The sequence below is a fragment of the Plecotus auritus genome (assembly GCF_963455305.1).
Source record: "Plecotus auritus genome assembly, chromosome: 1".
Taxonomy (NCBI): Eukaryota; Metazoa; Chordata; class Mammalia; order Chiroptera; family Vespertilionidae; genus Plecotus; species Plecotus auritus.
In genome coordinates, this window is record NC_137770.1 from 149,598,860 (window position 1) to 149,613,322 (window position 14,463).

General features: G+C 43.3%; 1 long non-coding RNA gene across 1 annotated transcript; it reads left to right on the forward strand.

The window, feature by feature from the left end:
• Positions 1-10,782: 10,782 nt before the first annotated feature.
• Positions 10,783-13,749, forward strand: LOC308245751. Its single transcript, XR_013960318.1, has 3 exons — positions 10,783-10,991; positions 12,833-12,920; positions 13,533-13,749. It is a non-coding gene; the product is annotated as an uncharacterized lncRNA (long non-coding RNA).
• Positions 13,750-14,463: the final 714 nt, after the last annotated feature.

Below are 14,463 nucleotides of genomic sequence, written 5' to 3' on the forward strand. Positions count from 1 at the left end.
TTAGAGAGCATATACATGCATATGCAAACATGTTAAACTGGAAATTAGAGTACATTGGCACTTGGAATTAGAATCTCTGCTTACACTTGGCATTGTCATAAATAGAACGTCCTATTACATAAAGACAACTTATTTTAACTTAAATAGCATAAAAACAAAGTAGAGTATGCATGGTTAAAGTTATGTACCATGGAAATACTTAGTAGTATCTTAGTCATTAATGAAGTGACTAAGACTCATCACTGGATAACTGTAAGTGTGATAACTATAACTCTGACTTTTAAGTGTAATAAAGAACATGAAATTTAGGAACTGCTACTTTTTCCATAGTACTTAGATTTATACTTTAAATATGATTTGATCATTCCAAAGATATTTGCCAAGTACTATTCCAGATGCATGGGACATGTTGTAAACAGAAGAGACAAAGATCTCTGCATTTGTGGAGCTTATATTCTAGTGAGGAGGCACAGACAATACTCAATAACCATAACAAATGAGTAAATAATATAGATGTTAGTAATTAAAAAGTGCTGTAACAAAGACAAAGGTGGACCGAAATAGAGTTCCAATATTATAGAAGTTGGTAAGGCTTGGTCTCTTGGAGAAGATAAGATTTGACCAAAGGTCTGAAGGAGTTAAGAGGCTCCCTGAGGGAACTGTTCTAAGCAGAGGAAACAGCCAGTGCCAAGGCTGTAAGGCAGGGGCATGCCTGGTGTATTTGGGAGACACAGAGGCCCATGAGGCTGAAGGTAAGTGAGCAGGAAGGAGATGTGGCTGGAGAGGTAAGAGGAAGGTGAAGAGGTAGCAGATCACATAGGGTCTCGTAGGCCATTTAAAACTCGTTAGCTTTACTCAGAGTCAAATTGAGGCCCATTGTGGGATTCTGAGAAGAGGAGTAAACCTGATCTGTCTTGATAACCGGAATGGCAACCCGAGGTTTTTCCTGGGGTAGTGTCTTGCAAAGCCGAAGAATGAAGTCACAGAGCAGAAGATTTACGCAAAAGATTTAATAAATTTATGGAAAATTTATTACAAGGACATTCAGCCTCCCCACATGGTGGGGGGGGGGGCGGCAAATAACGTGTTGCCCATTGAAGCCTTGTAGTCCAGGGGTATATATGTGTACACATCAGTACATAAGCAGTTCCTCCATTTTTACAGCTGCGCAATATGTACATTCTGTGGATTTTTGAGCCAGTCTCCTATAGATAGAATGTAGACTATTTCTGTCCTTTTACCACAATAAGCATCACTGCAATGAATATCCTTATAAATATGTCATTCCTCACAGACATATGTATTATAATAAATTCAGAGAGGTAGAAATGCTGGGTCTTTTCAAATTGCCCTCCAACAAGATCATGCTGATTTATTTCTTGTTCCAACATTTCCCTATAAGATTTTGAGCTGAGAAGCAAAAATGGTATCTCATCGGAAGTTTAATTTGCATATTTTAAAATTATAAATGTGACAGCACCTCTTTATTGTGTAAAAAGCCATTTTGATTTTTCCTTTAAGCTTTCTGTCATTCATCCATTTGTATGACTTTTTCTGAACCATGAGCAATTATTTTTTATAGTAAAATAGCCAACAAGGATTGTTTTTAATGCAGGGACTGGAGAGCCTTCACTCAAGTTTGTGAGAAGCTTGTGATGCCTTCAAAAACACTTTGTGCATTGTAGCAATATCAGTTTCCTGATTTTGATATTATACTATAGTTACGTAATATATTACCACTGGGGGAAACAGGGTGAAGGTGCACAGGTCTCTATGTATTATTTTTGCAACTTCCAGTGAGTCTGCACTTATCCATATATATAAAACCCTAATATTCAAATAGACCCAACAGGCAGAACAACCGAACAACTGAACAATCGTCCGCTATAATGTGCACTAACTACCAGGGGGCACACGCAGAACATGGTGGGCATCAGCAGCAGGTGGCAGAGCATGGAACATGGCAGGCGTCGGCTGCGGTGGGATGGTGGATCAGGTGAGCGGAGGTGTCAGACCAAGGCTGGGTGCTGGTCGCTGTCATTGGGGCGAGCCTCTGGTGGTTACTGAAAATTCTTTGCACCCGCAAGCCACAGTCCTGCCTGGTGTTCGTATCTGCTGCTGGCACTGGCCCCACTTGCACCCACTGCTGGCACCCAGCACTGGTCCTGATCGCTTGGCGCTGTCAGTGGGTGCAAGTGGCAGCTGCCAGCCCCAATAGCCCCCGAGGGCTTCTCCACCTCCCCCTGCTCCTAAGGGGTGATCAGGGCACCAGCTGCTGCTTTTACCTGCTGAAGGTGCAGGCCCCGCTTACATCCGCTGCTGGCGCCAGATCCAGTCACTTCGTGCTGTCAGTGGGTGCAAGTGGGGCTAGTGCCATCAGCGAGTGGGAGCGGCGGTGGCGGGAGCTGGGCTGCTGGCATACAGGGGATCCAAGGACCGTGGCATGAGGGGCCGGGCGGGGGTGCAGAGGATGGGCCAAGACCCATTCTTGTGCCCACTGCAGCCTTGTGGCCCACAATTCCTTTCAAGGTGCACGAATTCATGCACTGGGCCCCAGTTTATAAATAAAAAGTAAAAAAAAAAAAAACACTAACTGAAATGTTGTGCAAGTTTTGTAGTTGTGGGGGCTGTGCACTGACCTCAACCATGATCCTTGAGCTATGATGGTTCCTAGGCCTGTCAACTGACAAGTCCCACTTGTGAGACAGCCACTGGGTTAGTAGATCTAGAAACATCTGAAGACTTGAAACAGGGACACATCTTTGAGGACTAACTCTGGCTTCTTACTCTATTACTATCACATTTTAACTCAGTGAGCACACAGATGTCATGGGGCTAATATTAATACTATCCTCTATTTCTTTTGTTTTCTTTCATTAGAGAATTTTTCTAAGTTTACTTGAGCCAAAATTAACAACAATGCCAGGAAGCAACAAGTTAAATGCTCCCTCCTGTATTTCTACTGAATTGCAATGTCCCATGTCCATTCATTTCCATTATACCAATGATAATACAAGGAGAGAACTCTCTCAAGAGGCCCTTTTCAAGGTAGTCAAGCCCGTCCCTTTCTTTCTATTGCCATCCCTTGAACAGCTTCTATCTGAACTCTGTTGCTCAAGCCACACATGATTCTCTGGAGGCCACCTAAAAAACCTTTGCACACAGCTCCCTGCATCTGGATCTGCTTCCTTCCTCTTCCAGTATTTTTGTCTAAAGAACTCTTATTCTTCAAAAAAATGTACACATCATCTCCTATTGTATCGCAAATCAGCAAGCTGGACAAGACGCCTTAATGAACCAATTAGTTTGGAGTCATCTTTATTGCGTGTAGGTTCAGAGCAGATTACCTGTCAAATTTTGAACACCCAAAGAAGGAAGCATTCTTCTTTTATATCTTTTTGGGTCTTTGTGTAAGTTATTTTTACAGACAATTTGCAACCTTGAGTACATATCATATCTAACAAACACCTGTAACCTTGATACATATCATATTTATACAGACACCTGTAACCTTGAGTATCATATCTATACAGGCACCTGGCATCAATATCAGCGTATCTGTTAGATGGCCAGCTTGTAAGGTCAGACAATTAAGTTTATTTTTTCTATTATTCAAGCTAAAAACAAAGTTATTTTACAGTCTAAAAATAACAGAGTTGACCTACAGAATAAGAGACTAAGAATAACAGAGTAGTTCAAACAGCAGTTTTAAACAGCAGTTTTTTTCCAAAGGAGGGACCATTATGCTTCATTCCCCACTGGTTTTATGTACCGAGTTAAATCATTGACTCTTGTGGGTCACTGTTGAGGAGGGGATTATATCGACCCCTGAGGACCATCAGCTTGATGGAATTAATTTTTCTGTTGAATAAAGTTAATAAACCAGTTTATAAGACAGGGGCCCAGAATGAGGGCCAGGAGTACATGCGAGAGAGTCTTAGCTTTAGTGGGTCTGATAAAGAGTCCTGAATTCTCCATTTTGCCAGTGCTGCCTTAAGCCGAGTGTGATGAAGCCACGTTGGGATTTCAGCGATCTTGACTGCCATGGGGGTGGTCAAGATGACGGTGTGTGGTCCTCTTCAGGTAGGATTCAGTTCTTGGGTGGTAAATTTCTTTACCCAAACAGAGTCACCAGGGTGGAAGGGATGAACCAGATCAGAAGTTGGTACAGGCCGAGTGTCTCGGACGTGCTTCTGGATTGCTTTCTGGGTAGACTGTAAAGCCTGTAAGAACTTGAGTAAAGATTGGTTATGGATTTCAGCTTTTCTAGATTGGGTTTCTGTGTAAGCTGGTGAGGTGGGTAGAGTCTGGAAGAGTCACTAGAATCTGTAGAGGCCCCACTGGTTTTAGGGCAGCCTCCTGGGCTGCTTTATCTGCAGCCTAGTTTCCTCTTGCTTCTGGGGGAGTCCCCTTGTCTCACATAGGTAGACGTGGAAAGGCTTAGTTACATTTGGTAGCGCTAGTTGGCTCATCATCCTTGCTCTGCTCATGTCTGTCTTACTACCTAATATATTACCTCCAGGATCTTGGCTCTGAATTCTTTCAGGGTCCTCTGACTACTTCCGTGATAAAGGGGAATGGAGTTTTCTTTCAGAGCCAAGAGATCCTTGCTGTATGTCAGAGGGACGAAGAGGCCTGGGCACAGAAAGAGGTGGGCTTGTGACCTGGTGGAGACACACTGTATTAAAAAATTTAGTATTATTGAGCAATTAGAATAGCAAAAGTTACAACAAATGGTCTGGTGGAAGGGAAAGAAAACATTTCAGTTTTAATAATTTCTATTGAAATAGAATTTTTCTTCTTAAAATTACCCCTATGTTTATTAATAGAGCTAAATTAAGACTAATTTATATATTGTATTCAATTTGGCCTGATTGTTTGCATAAACACAATAAGAATAGTAACTGACTATCTTTGCCAGAATTTCATGATTGAATCTTAATGTGCCCCGTAGGGCCAGGAAGCCAAGCCATCCAGCTGCCGTCAGGCCTGCCTGTAGTATCTGCTGAGATGGGTCAATTCCTCACCTGCAGTGGCTCTACCCGGGCCCATGCCCTAGGCTTTAAGGCCCATTTCAGTAGCCCTCCTACTCCTTGCGGCCTAGAGTGTGTGGGGGTCCCGCAGGGATGCAGAGGCGCCCTTATTGCTCCCCTTCTACTCTGACCAACCACCAGCGATGGTAGGGTATGGGCTTGACACTCCAACACGAGCTATTTTTAGGGCTCCCAAGCAGGATACCAGGATTTCTTCATGACACTCTTGTTAGCTTCAAGTATTCAGAGTTCAGACAGGGCTTTTTAAAACATGACACTCTAGTCAAAGTTTTTGGTCAATAAAACCACTATTGGAAACCGGTCTTATTGAATTTTTGCAAAGAAATGTATTGACATGATTTGTTAAGCATTGCCAAATTTTGGAGGAATTATATATAGAGAAAAATATACTGACCTGTCTAAGATTTTCTGATTTTCCTTGCCAGTCCTGTCTATGGACTCTCTTAGAGTAATATTTAGTATGATAACAAAACAGTAACTGTCTTTAAATGGCAAGAAGCAATTTAAAATGTGTCTACACTTAAATAGTCACAGCTGTCCCTGTAGTAGGGTTCCCCCTATTTGACTTGTGCTCAAACTACATATGGTTTCCAGGAAGGGTGACATGTCCTCTCAGAACGGACTAAGGGAGTAGCTCTTCCACAAGAGCTTTATCCCTTTGCAGGGTCTCATATGTCACAGGACTTCACAGGGTCTGTAATTCCTATAACAGAGGGCTGATATTCACTATTTCCCTCTGTTCCAAGTAGGCCTCCTCCAGTTTCCTAAAGTTGAGGTTTGTGCCACCCCTGACATGGGGTGCACCCCATACAGGCCTGCAAGGCAGTATATAGGCTGCCACTGTCTCTCAATAGAGACCAAAACCTGATGGGTATTTTTCTTTGCCCATTTGGGCACCTGCCCTTTTGGCAACTGCATTCAAATCTGCAAGAGAATTAAAGGTTAATATAATATATTTACATAATGAAGAATAACATTGGCACTGCGGCCGCTTCTGGCAGCTAAATCATCTGCTACCAACATGACACATGGTAGGGCTATACAAACATCTTAGGAAGGTGACTAAAGTCTATTCTTGACCTTCCCACAAAAAGCAAAACTATCCTTGTCTCTCTGGAGTCATATCTATGAAGACACAGGCATCATCTAAGTCTATTATACAGTTTTCTGCAGGCCACTGTCAAGGCTGTGCGTCGTGGCCGATTCTTCTTTCTAGTCACAAACACATTGTTTCGAATTTCCCTAAAATGTATTCTGGCACAAGAGAAAGTTGTTTTGCTGTACACAGGCAGCTTAATCCCTATACAACTGGGCTTGGACCTCTGTCTAGCAAACTGCAGTCTATAAGTTCAATATGCAGCATCCAGTCCTTTTAACCCAGTGGGGTCTCGGCCAGTCTGTCAGTCAGACTCCTCCTCTCTAGGAGAGTCTGAAAATCCTGAAGGCTCTCTGGTCCATGGAAAGTGCCTTCACTTTACCCTCTCCTGTTAACCCTGTGTATCAGTTACAGGGCCTTGCCATCCCTGTCTCTCACCACTGCTTGGTTCCTAGTGGCAAGCCAAACACAGCCGGGGCTGCAGGGAGAGACAAGTTTGTACACAGCAAAGCTGCTCCCGTGAGGGCTTGGGCATCAGGCCCTTGCCTTCCCACCTGTCCTCTTTCCTGGCAGGGACCTTGACCTTTCCCACAGGCTTCTGTGTAATTAAGAACAGGGCATCTGCCCCCTCCCCCCCCCACCCCCACCACAAACCAGGTGTCTTGGCCAACCCCTTAGTCTAAGGCAGTGGTCGGGAAACTGCGGCTTGCAAGCCACATGCGGCTCGCGAGCCGTGGTTTGCCGCTCTGTTGACTAATGAGTTTGCTGACCACTGGTCTAAGGGGTTAAATCTTTCAGCTTCTCTGGGACAGTTCAAGGCACTGGAAGCCCTTTAACTCAGGGAATTTTTTGTTTCCTGTTAATCCCTTGTAATACCAGAAACTGCTGCTGCTGCTGTTTCTTCCCATGGCTGCAGGCCCAGCCTCTCCTCTCCTTCCTTCTCCTGGCTGTCGGGGGCTGAGTCTGCCTAGTAACCAGCTCTAAATCACCAGGGCGGCTGCGGACTTCAACTCTGTCTCTTCCTGGGAGTTTAGTTGTTTTTTTCTTTTTTTCCCAAGTCATGCCTTCCCCTGTCTTGACTGCTTTTTTTCTCTTCCTATTAAAACCTTACTCTGTTCTTTTTATTATATACATAATATTTATAAATTTCATACTTTCAAATTAGCCTTCAAAATTTTTTTCTATGTTCTTCAAAAATGCTTAACTATACCTTAGACTTTCTATTAAGTATCTTTATTTTTTTTTCTGTCACACTATCAGGAACTTGTAGACCTTTTATTTCTTTTATTCTTTAAAATGTATTAGAATTCTTTACTTTTAGCAATAATTATCAAAAAGTAACAGCCATCATTTTTTAGATTAATATTTATGAACACACTTTAAATGTACTTTTTCAAGAAAAGATAACTAGACCTTCTGTGATAAAACTAAGAGCAGGTAAATTAAAACTTGTCTAGTAAAAACTGCTATATTTTTCCTTATGTAATTTCAAGTATATTGTATCGGTCTAATTTAGTTCAAAAATATTTCTTTTGAGAGAGAGAGACAGATTTTTGCGTTATCTCAGGGCCCTTGATATCCCATAAAACTGCCTTTTAGTTAAATTCTTTAAGTATTACATTCGGAAGAGCTGTTAAATATATTTAATCTAAAGATTATTAAAACTTAAACCAGTTGTAACATTAAGGATTTGGTAGAATTAATTCCTTTTAATGCGGCCAATAAAATATTATATTTCAAAGTTTCTCTGCTTAACCATTCCAATGCAGCCCAAGAAGCACCCAGTAGCCCTGCCCTACCAGGCTGGGGGACAAATTTTTTTTCTTGGAAACCTCCGTCAGCCAGAGGGGAGATAAAAATTTTACTTCTTTGAAATTTACTACTTTGTTGCAAATAGTTAACTTGAAAAGACTTTTCTCTTGCCTTTAAATCTGCCCTAGAAGTCTAAAATTTCAACCTAATACAGCAAATTCACAAATCAGGGAAGAGCAAACTGAAACCCTTACTTATACAAACATAGACAGAAATTTCATTAGCTAAGTGGGGCTGATTCCCTCTCTGACAGAGAGAAAAAAAAAAGAAAAAGAAAAAAAACAACCCTGGGAAAAAGGAGATCCCAGCAGCTGCTTGGGGGTTTTTGCAGTCTGCCAGAGCACCCAGCCTTAAGTAAATCAAACGTTTTAGCCAGACGAATCAACAGAAGCGCAGAATAAATCAAACTAGCTTTCGCTTTTACACAGGCTCTCACACTTATATTTATAAACCAGTTAATGAACAGAAAATTATGCCAAGACAGACAAACATCCGTACTCACACTCTCTCAGTAGACTAGCCCGAACAGGAGCTGAGCAGATAACCGAAGCACTGCCCAACTCCCCAAATGGACGTGGGGGCACTCCCGGCACCCATGCCCCAGAACAAAATTCTCGACCAACGTCTCAGTGAGAACCTACCAGAGGAGTTAAGATTGTGTCCAGTGCCCCTTCTCGGTAGCAAATTGGATAGTCCCAAGCAAACAAACAGCAAAGTGAACTCAAAATTCCTTAATCGAATTTGAATTCACTCACCTCCGGGGGCTTTCTTTCCGATGACTCCAAAAGAACGCAAGGGCATGTCAAGTGTCCTCTGTCTGGCTGTCAAGACCACTGAGAAGCATCTCTGGGGCCCTGGAAAGCTTAGTCAGGTGGTACTTCCCACTAGAGATCCTCAGGGCCTGGCAGCCAGGCAGGGGAGGCCGTCTGTCCGAGGCGTCGATACGCACCTGTCTCTTATCTTGCTGGTGCCTCCAAATGTTGTATCGCAAATCAGCGAGCTGGACAAGATACCTTAATGAACCAATTAGTTTGGAGTCATCTTTATTGCATGCAGGTTCAGAGCAGATTACCTCTGTCAAATTTTGAACAGCCAAAGAAGGAAGCATTCTCTTTTTGTATCTTTTTGGGTCCTTGTGTAAGTTATTTTTACAGACAATTTGCAACCTTGAGTACATATCATATCTAACAAACACCTGTAACCTTGAGTACATTTCATATTTATACAGACACCTGTAACCTTGAGTATCACATCTATACAGACACCTGGCATCAATATCAGCATATCAGTTAGATGGCTAGCTTGCAAGGTCAGACAATTAAGTTTATCTTTTCTATTATTCAAGCTGAAAACAAAGTTATTTTACAGTCTAAAAATAACAGAGTTGACCTACAGAATAAGAGACTAAGAATAACAGAGTAGTTCAAACAGCAGTTTTAAACAGCAGTTTTTTTCAAAGGAGGGACTACTATGCTTCACTATCTCCACTAGCAAGCCTTTCTGGATCCCACACTTTCACAGCTATCAACCCTACTTTAACAGGCAAATTTAACCAAGTCTTCTTCTAGGCATCCTACTGAAACCTCCATTAGAAAAAGCTCCATTAGCACATTTATCTCAATATGTTGTCATTACTAGTTTAAACACGGCTATTCCTTCTTGACTGAAGAACCTTTGAGAGCAGAGGTTTTTGTGACATTCATTTTGGTATTCCAATGCCTAAAAGCAATGACATGCTGTGAGTAACCAATGATATTTAGTGAATGAAGGAGTCAGGCCAGTCACCTGCCTGCCTCCTGTGCAGTTCAGGGGACGGCAGCCCAGGTTCCTGTAATTCATTTCAGCCCAGAGCCAGGGGTTTTGCAGAGTCAGGAGGGCTCTGTTGTGTGACTCCCTGTGTCTCAGATTCCTTGTCTTCAATTCTGGTTTATAAAAGCATCTCTTCAGGACTCTTTTGGAAGGATTACAAGAGATAATGCACCGCCCTGACTGGTTTGGCTCAGTGGATAGAGCGTCGGCCTGCGGACTGAAGGGTCCCAGGTTCGATTCCAGTCAAGGGCATGTACCTTGGTTGCAGGCATATCCCCAGTAGGAGGTGTGCAGGAGGCAGCTGATCGATGTTTCTCTCTCATCGATGTTTCTAACTCTCTGTCTCTCTCCCTTCCTCTCTGTAAAGAATCAATAAAATTTATTAAAAAAAAAAAAAGAGATAATGCACCAAAAGCTCTTAGCGGAGTATCTGGCAAAGGATAAACTGTAGAATGACGGAAAGAAATGACTTGAGGTTGCCTGTTCATTTATTGAGCACCTACTATATTTTGGGTTCTGCAGAGAAGCAATCGCAACACACTGGCGTGGTCTTCACACAGGTGGCAGGGAATTAGGGAAGGTTTCCTGAAAGCTGAGTATTGTTAGGAGTGCAGCTTGGAAAGGCGGTATTCTGGACACAGTCAGCAGGCTCCTCTTGAAAGCTGTGTAGGAATGTACACAGTGGGATGAGGTGGCCCAACCTCTGGAATCCAAGTTGAATTCCAGTCCTGTTTAGTTATTAGCCACGTGACTTTGGCCAAGTGACTGAAGCTCTCTGGACTCTTCCAAATGTAAAAAAGTCTGTTAAGAATACCTGCCTGCCAGGGTTCTAGAGAGACCACGTGATCCTGCATAGGCAGAGATGCTCTCTTGGTAGAAGCTGCAAAACTCCAACCTGAGTCGCTATGGAACTGCAGGGTCTAAGCTCCACCCGCGGGAGCCTGGGTTTCCTCTGTGAGCATGCGCAGGGCACCCGCGGCCCGGCCTATCAGGCACTGCGGTAGGCGCCCTGGAGGCTGGCAGGACCCTGACCCCAAGATGGCGGCGCCCAGTGAAGTGAATGCCCCTGTCTTGGAGAGGGTGATGGTGCGGCGAGGGTAGCAGCTGTGTATGCTGGGTGGATGGATGGTTGGAGGCGCCTACATCCTTCTGCAGGAGGAGGAGGAGGAGGAGGAGGAGGAGGAAGAGAAGCTCTGCAGGGCATTGCCTCTGCTTTCCTGGTGAGAAGCCGGGCGGAACCCATTTCTTGAGCCTCTGGCCAGCTCCTGTCAGGTCTTTACCCCCATCCCCTACCCAGTGTTCCAGAGGATAAGCGGCCTTTCCTGGAGAAGAGTACTCTTCCTGAGTCCTGGGCCTGGGGAAAGGCGTTCCGCCCTCTCAGGGTTTGGGGAAGCAGGAAGGTTGTTGGTGCACAGAGAGGACTGGCTTTCGGTATTCCTGAGGACAAGGCACTCGATGCTCTTGAAATGTATACGTGGGAGTTTACCACAAAAGTCTAACGCCCAATCTCATTCCCACCCGCTGACAGTGGCGGAGGGGGATAGAGTGCAGGGGAGGTCTCTGTCCTGGAAGAGGCAGTGCCAGGGCTTCCCAGGACAAAAGCCTCTCGGTTCCTACTTTGGAGGTAGGAGTCCAAAGAGGTAAGCCCGGTAGAGGTCTTTTCATGCCTAGGCAGAACTGAAGCGCATATTGTTTTAACCTTTACTAGAGGCCCGATGCACAAGATTCATGAACTGGGGGAGGAGGGGAGCGGAGAGGGAGGGGCCCTCAGCTCGGCCTGTGCCCTCTCACAGTCCAGGAGCCCTGGGGAGATGTCTGACTGCCAGCCATCAGTTGGTGCTCCTTCCACCACCACTGCTGCGCTGGCCAGCCCTGAGAGTGCACTGACCACCAGGGGGCAGCTCCTGCATTGAGCGTCTGCCCCCTGGTGGTCAGAGTGCGTCATAGCGACTGGTAATTTTGCCTTTCGGTTGATTGGCATATTAGGGTTTTATTATGTACGATAGGATAAGATAGGATAGAATAGGATTCACAAATGCAGTAGTCATTGCTGTGTGTGTGTGGGGGGGGGGGTAGGAATAAGAGATCAGAGTTTTAAAAAAGAAAGATAAACTTGGCACTTAGCCTCTTAGAGGCAGATTCAAGAATTCAGAAATGTGTACTTTAAGCTGTGTTTAAGTAGTAGGTCACCAAATTGTCTGTTTTTCCTCATCATTTCTGCTGCCTTCATCTCCACTAACACTTACATGGTGAAAGGGTAGCTTATTGATCAGGTACATGGTTGCAATATAATACTAATGCCGCTGTCCCAGGACCTCCTGGCAAGGGCCCCCAGAACGTGCTCAGGTGAGATTGGCTTATTTTTGGGAAAGCCTTAACACAGCTTGTGATGTAGCTCATAAGTTCAGTGGAAATACAACACAGTAGGATCAATTCTTTTTTTGGACCCTGGCATTATAGGTTGTAAAGGGAAAGAGTAGGATGTAAGCATTTTCAGTTCGTTTTTATTTCCAGCTGGGAAGTTTCTAAATACTCTATGAAAAAGAAGTTGATGTAACGTGGGTATCCATTGGTACCAACTCCTTGACCTGTTTTTCATGGTGTCATTATTTGGAGCTGTATGTCTGCTGATCAAGACAGGCATGAATTTGCCTTAGACTATTAACAGTCTCTTGACATGAAAGTGATAAACCTTGGAGAACATACTGAGTTGAGTATATCGACCCAAGAAGAGTTCACAGAGGAGAAGGGTTTTGACGTAGGCAACAGGTTGTTGCTCCAAAAGAATGAGGAAGACTGCCCTGAGTTGGTGGGAATCCTTTCCTCCGGATCTTGTCAGGATGGAGTGGGCGCTTTTGACCTAGTAGGTATGGATTCTGGGACTCACACACAGGATTACTTCTGCATCCAGAGCCTCCAAATGGGAAACATACTCTCTGTTGTGTGGCTCTCAAACCCTCTTCCTGGTTTCTTCTCATCACCAGCTGTGCCCTCTGCATAGGCTTTGTTCAGGTTGAGGGCTCTCTAGGAAATTAATTAATTGATCTTCTTTTCCAACCAGGAAGAAGGTTCCCTTCTTAACATATGCAAGGAGATTGTGGAATCATGGTCAGAAACTCAGAAAGTTGTCACCGCAGTGAAAAAAGAAGGTAGTTCTGATATCTATCCTGTATTGTGTTTTCCAATAACCTTTACTGTTTAGCTGTTATGGAGAAAGTTTTTAGTTTTCTCCTTTAAATACTCATTTTCCCTAAGATAATTTAACCTGTCAAACACCCAACAGCTTTAACTTTTTTTTTTTTTACTAATAAAATATTGTTTTATTGTTTGAAGTATTACAAATAGTAGTACATATGTCTCCTTTTTTTTCCCCATTGACCTCCCCCCAGACCTTCCCTACCCCCCAATACATGTCTTTACCTGCCCCCCCTCCAGTATCTTGTATCCATTGGTTATGCTTATATCATGCGTACAAGTCCTTCAGTTGATCTCTTACAGCGCCCCCTGTAACCTCCCCTCCTTTCCCGCTGTAGTTTGACAGTCTGTTCAATGCTTCTCTGCCTCTGTATCTATTTTTTCCCCATTTCTTTCCTTTAAAAAATCTTGCCTCTGCAGACTAGAAATAAACATATAATAACAAAAAATGTTTGAGTCCCCGTTTCAATGTCAAACAGTTCCTTATGTGTACATGTCAGCAATGATATCTGGATGGTGGGCACATGGTGGCAATGCAGGTCTGACCCTCTCTGGTTTGGTCCTAGGCAACTTGCTTCAACGCACAGCAGCTGACTACTAGCATGGCAAGGCGTCGTCAGCGTCTTCCATCTCTGGACTGTTTCTCCTCTTGTCTTCGTGGTTGGAGCAGACCTGTCAATTCCTCTCTGTTGCAGGAATCCACATGGTCTTGGAGTTGTTTTCTGAAAATATACAAACATATTCTCTACCAAAAGTTAATAAAGGAATCTTTTCTATATAATTGATTTGGGATCCTTTTTATTTTTGCCCAAACGATTTTCCTTTGTCTTACTTAGACACCATGTGTGTTTTTCATGGGTGTCTTGCTGTTAGCATTACAAATGAAAATTAATTTTGTAAAGTAAAAATTTTCTAGATGTAATTTACTTACAGGATATTTTTCCTTACATGATAATATCCTACTATCCCCCCTTTTTTTTGATTAATGGAGGCTTTTGTAAATTTTATAATGCAGTCTTGATAACTTTAAATTTTAATTTTTTGCACAAAAATATGACTGCTTTAGTTTCATTGCATGTTCAGGAATTTTACCATGAGATGAACTACCAATAGAAATTTTAGTTACCACTTTAGGAACAGCTTTTTGTTCAGTACAATTAAATTTTCTAGAATATTCACTTATTTCAATTAGCCTATTTAAATTAATCTGAAAACTTGATTATTATTTTACTGTCAAATTTAATACTCTACCAACAATCTTAGTTAACCCTGTAAATATTAGTGGAAAGGATTATTTGCATTTTTGAGTAGGCCCTGAGCATTCCTGGTGCTAGGCTGGATTTAGATATAGGGCAGCTGCTGTCGGCCAAGTCTCTGTCTGTTACCTGGGTCTCAATCTGAGCTGGGCCAAGTCACTGTCTGTCACCTGTGTCCCGATCTGAGCTGGGCGTGGGAAGCAAAGCAGCCATGGGGGCAGGAGACCTCCCTCAGATGGGG